The sequence below is a fragment of the Loxodonta africana genome, chromosome 2 (genome assembly GCF_030014295.1).
Source record: "Loxodonta africana isolate mLoxAfr1 chromosome 2, mLoxAfr1.hap2, whole genome shotgun sequence".
Classification (NCBI taxonomy): Eukaryota; Metazoa; Chordata; class Mammalia; order Proboscidea; family Elephantidae; genus Loxodonta; species Loxodonta africana.
In genome coordinates this window covers 231,905,411-231,911,111 of record NC_087343.1, presented here as the reverse complement: position 1 = coordinate 231,911,111, position 5,701 = coordinate 231,905,411, and the positions used below count along the sequence as shown (strand labels likewise).

Here is a 5,701-nt window from a genome sequence, read left to right as displayed (position 1 = left end):
TTGGATTTGTCACAGCCAAAAACTTTTTTCTAATCTGTAGATTTTCTTTTTACTTTTAGCAAAGTCTTTTGATGGGCATAAGTGTTTCATTTTTAAAAGATCCCAGTTATCTAGCTTACCTTCTGGTGTTTGTGTATTGTTAATTATGGTTTGTAACCTATTTCTACTATGTATTAAGGCCACTAGCATTAACTCTATTTTTTCTTCTAGGATTTTTATTGTTTCTGTTTAATATTTAGGTCTTTGATCCATTTTGAATTAGTTTTTGTGTATGGTGTGAGGTATGAGTCCTATTTCATTTTTTTGCTGATGGACATCCAGTTTTGCAAGCACCATTTGTTAAAAAGATGTCTTTTCCCCATTTGTTGGATTTTGGGCCCTTGTCAAAGATCAGGTGACTGTAGGTGGATGCACTTATATCTGGGCTCTCAATTCTGCTCCTGTCTTAGTCATCTAATGCTGCCGTAACAGAAATACCACAAGTGGATGGCTTTAACAAAGAGAAATTTATTTTCTCATAGTCTAGTATGTTACAAGTCCAAATTCAGGGTGTTGGCTCCAGGGGAAGGCTTTCTCTGTTGGCTCTGGAGGAAGGTCCTTGTCCTCAATCTTCCCCTGGTTAAGAAGCTTCTCAGGCACACGGACCCTGTGTCCAGAGGACACGCTCTGCTCCTGGTGCTTCTTTCTAGGTGGTATGAGGTCCCCAACTCTGCTTACTTCCCCTTCCTTTTATCTCTTGAGAGATAAAAGGCGATGCAGGCCATACCCCAGGGAAACTCCCTTTACCTTGAATCAGAGAGGTGACCTGAGTAAGGATGGTGTTACAATTCCACCCTAATCCTCTCAACATAAAATTACAATCACAAAATGGAGGACAACCACACATAGCTTAACCAAGTTGATACACAGATTTTTGGGGGGACATAATTCAATCCATGACAGCTCCACTGGCTGATTTAGCTGTCATTGTACTAGCACCAGGCTGTTTTGACTACCATAGTTATACAGTAGGTTCTGAGGTCAGGTATTGCAAGTCTCCCTTCTTTCTTCTTCTTCTTCCATGGCCCTTATCCAGGGCCTCTTCCCTTTACATATAAAGTTAGTGATTAGTTTTTCCATCTCTTTAAAGAATGCTGTTGGTATTTGGATAGGGATTGCATTGTATTTGTAGATTGCTTTAGGTAGAATTGACAATTTCACAATGCTGAGTCCACCTATCCATGAGCACAGCATGTTTTTCCATTTATGTAGGTCTTCTTTAGTTTCTTGCAATAGTGTTTTGTAGTTTTCTTTGTATAAGTTTGTTACGTCCCTGGTTAGATTTATTCCTTTTTTTTTTTTTTCGGGGCTATTATAATAATAATAAAAATTTTTTTTTTATTATAAATGGTGGTGTTTTCCTTTTCATAATTATCTTTATTAGTGTATAGGAATCCAACTGATTTTTGTGTGTCTATCTTGTTTCCTGCATTCTGCTAAATCTATTAGTTTCAGTAATTTTCTTGTGAAATCTTTCGGGTTTTCTATATACAGTATCATACCATACACAAATAGGTACAGTTTTACATCTTCCTTACCAATTTAGATGCCCTTTATTTCTGTTTCTTGCCTTATTGATCTAGCTAGGATTTCCAGCACAATGTTAAATAGGAGTGGTGGTATGGGGCAAACTTGCCTTGTTCTGTTCTCAAGGAGAAAGTTTTTAGCCTCTGTCCATTAAGAATGATGTTGGCTGTTTGTTTTGTGTAGATACCCTTTATTATGTTGAGGAATTTCCCTTCTATACCTAATTTATTGAGAGTTTTTATCAGGAATGAGTGTTGGACTTTTTTGAATGCCTTTTCTGCTTCAATGGAGATGATCATGTGATTCTTTTATTTTGTTTATGTGGTGGATTACATTGATTTTCTAATGTTGAACCATCTTTGCATACCTGATACTAATCGCACTTGGTTGTGGTGCATTATTTTTTTAATCTGATTCTGAATTCTATTGACTAGAGTTTTGTTGAGACTTCTTGCATCTATACTCATGAGAGATATTGGTCTGTAATTTTCTTTTTTTGTGTGTGATGACTTTGCCTGGTTTTCATATCAGGGTTATGCTGGCTTAGTAGAATAAATTTGGAAGTATCCTTTCCTTTCAATGTGTTGAAATAGTTTGAGTAGTACTGGTGTAAGCTCTTCTCTGACTATTTGGTGGAATTCTCCAGTGAAGCCATCTGGGCCAGTGCTTTTTTTTCGTTGGGTATTGTTTTTATTACCTTTTCAATCTCTTCCCTTGTTACAGGTTCGTTCAGATTTTCAACTTAAGTTTGGGTAGTTAGTGTGTTTCTAGAAATTTGTCCACTCCTAGGTTTTCAAATTTATTGGAGTATAGTTTTTTTTTTTTAATAACATTGCAAATAATGGGAGTTCCAGAACACTTAATTGTGCTCATGAGGAACCTTTACAGAGATCAAGAGGCTGTTGTTCCGACAGAACAAGGGGATAATGATTCGTTTAAAGTCAGGAAAGGTGTGCATCAGGGTTGTATTCTTTCACCATATCTATTCAATCTGTATGCTGAGCAAATAATCTGAGAAGCTGGACTATATGAAGAAGAACGGGGCATCAGGACTGGAGGAAGACTCATTAACAACCTGTGTTATGTAGATGACACAACCTTGCTTGCTGACAGTGAAGAGGACTTGAAGCACCTACTAATGAAGATCAGAGGCCACAGCCTTCGGTACGGATTACGCATCAACATAAAGAAAACAAAAATCCTCACAACTGGACCAATAAACAATATTATGATAAATGGAGAAAAGATTGAAGTAGTCAAGGATTTCATTTTACTTGGATCCACAATCAACAGCCATGGAAGCAGCAGTCAAGAAATCGGAAGATACATTGCATTGGGTAAATGTGCTGCAAAGGACCTCTTTAAAGATGTCACCTTGAATACTAAGGTGCGCCTGACCCAAGCCATGGTATTTTCAATCACATCAAATGCATGTGAAAACTGGACAATGAATAAGGAAGACTGGAGAAGAATTGACGCCTTTGAATTGTGGTGTTGGCGAATATATTGAATATACCATGGACTGCCAGAAGAACGAAAAAATCTGTCTTCGAAGAAGTACAACCAGAACGCTCCTTAGAAGCAAGAATGGCGAGACTGTGTCTTACACACTTTGGACATGTCAGGAGGGATCAGTCCCTGGAGAAGGACATGATGCTTGGCAGAGCATAGGGTCAATGGAAAAGAGGAGGACCCTCAACGAGGTGGATTAACACAGTGGCTGCAACAACGAGCTCAAGCATAACAATGATTGTAAGGATGGCTCACGACCAGGCAGTGTTTCATTCTGTTGTGCATAGGGTCGCTATGAGTTGGAACAGACTCGATGGCACCTAACAACGACAGTTTTTCATAGTATTAGTTATGATCCTTTTTGTTTCGGTCGAGTCTGTTATAATGTCCCCCATTTCATTTTTTATTTGGGTTATATGCACCCTCTCCTGTTCCTCTTTTGTCAGTTTGGCCAATAATTTCTTGATTTTGTTGATCCTTTCAAAGAAGCAGCTTTTGGTTTTGTTGATTCTTTCTATTTCATTTATTTCTTTTCTGATCTTTATTATTTCCTTTCTTCTGGTGACTGTGTGCTTCTTTTGCTGTTCTCTTTCTATTTGTTTGAGTTGTGTAGCTAATATTTGGATTTTGTCCATTCTCTTTTGATGTGTGCATCTATTGCTATAAATTGATCTCTGAACACTGCCTTTGCTGTGTCCCAAAAGTTTTGGTATGATGTATTTTCGTTCTTGTTTGATCTAGGAATTTTTTGTTATGTCTTTGATCTCTTCTATTACTCAATTTTCTTTTTCTTATCTGAGACACCCAAATGGTAGCTTGTTGACAGCTAGATAAGGACCAAAGTAATTCACCATATTTCTGACTGACAAGGCTGGATAAATATCCAAAGGCCCATTTGTTTATTGAACACCACTTTTAGCAGCCTTTTAACATACTTTGGACATGTTATCAAGAGGGATGAGTCACTAGAGAAGAACATCAAGCTTGATAAAATAGAGGGTCAGCAAAAAAGAGGAAGACCCCCAAAGAAATAGAGTGACACAGTGGTTGCAATAAAGGGCACAAGCACAGCAACAATTGTGAGGATGGTGCAGGACTAGGCAGTGTTTTGTTCTGTTGTGCATAGGGTCGCTATGAATCAGAATCTGGTCGACGACACCTAACAACAACAAGCCTGTCTATTAAATTTTGTATCAGACATTTCTACATTACTATCCCAAGGACGTTCTCAATGAAACTTGTGAAAACCTTCAATTGCCTTTCTTACTTGAATCTGCTCCTGTATTCTCCATCTCAATGAACAATGAAAATAGATAACTTTTAATGAGGACTTACCTGAGACTTGTCATATCTTATTTAATTACCCCACAACCTCTTAAGAGAAGTATCACAGCTAATGAATATTGGAGCTGGGACCTAAAGAGACTGCCCACACATTTAACCTCTACACTGTAAAATACATTTGCCAAATTAAACAAATCGAACACTTTGGAGTCAATTTAGATTTCCGTTTTATTTTCTTACCAACTGTAGTCAATCAGTTCTCTAGATTATGCAAAGTATTGTGTACATTTCCTCCTGTCTATCCAATTTTTTTTTTATCCCAATGGCCTTAATTTTAGGTATTCAAATCTCATGTAATTCTTTTAATAATTATCTCCTTTACATCAACCCGTACCCTAAGCATAAACTTAATTTCTGGTCATGATTTCAAACATTTTATTGTTCAAGTTTAATCTGTATAATTGGGGAAACAAATAAAGGACTAATGAAACAGTTAATGTCATCTTGGTTTTCAATTGACTATACAGAAAATCATATGCGTGGGGTTTCCTGGGCACAAAACTCCTTCCATCTTCATAGGTCAATTAACTAAGGTAAGGGACAAAATTTCTAATCATAAAAAATATGATGAAATTGTCATAAAACTTAAATTATCAATAAAAATTGTGAAATGAAGGTTGACATTCTATTCGTACCTTGACAATTTAAAACCCTCATTTTTATCAACAAAAAATAAAAACATACAAAAAGCATACCTTCCATCTCGTGGAGAGTTTTGACTTCCAAATTGTCCATATCCCCCTAGTCAATTATTTCATGCTATGCCAAAACAAATTATGAGAAAGAAGGGCCTGTATGAGTTGTGGCTATTACAATTTAAGTTTAACAAGTTCCTAGCATCTGTGTATGTTTTACAGAAATGAAACACAAGTTAAATTTAAAAATAGAGAGAGTGCTCCCTTAAGCCATGCATATATTAAAGTGGAATGATACAGAAAAGATCAGTATTGTCCCCAAAAAAGAATGACACACAAATCCATGAAGCATTCCACATTTTTATATATTATTTTTATTATTTTATCATGCTTTAGATAAAAGTTTACAGCTCAAGTTAATTTCTTATACAGAAATTTATAGGAGGTGGAGCCAACATGGCAGAATAGACAGACGCTTCCATGGAGCCCTCTTTACAACAAAGACCCCAAAAAACAAGTGAAAAGAGTATATTTGTGACAAGCTGGGAGCCCTGAGCATCAAAGGCAAGGTAGACAATGAACTGAGAAGGAGGAGAAGGAAGTGACCACTCAGAAGTGGAGAGAAGTTACTGGACCTGAATCGT

At 36.8% G+C, this 5,701-nt stretch overlaps 1 non-coding gene across 1 annotated transcript; it reads left to right on the top strand.

The window, feature by feature from the left end:
- The first annotated feature begins 5,316 nt into the window (after positions 1-5,316).
- LOC111748339 (U6 spliceosomal RNA) lies at positions 5,317-5,420 on the top strand. The gene has a single exon (XR_002784098.2). It is a non-coding gene; the product is annotated as a U6 spliceosomal RNA (small nuclear RNA).
- The last annotated feature ends 281 nt before the right edge of the window (positions 5,421-5,701 follow it).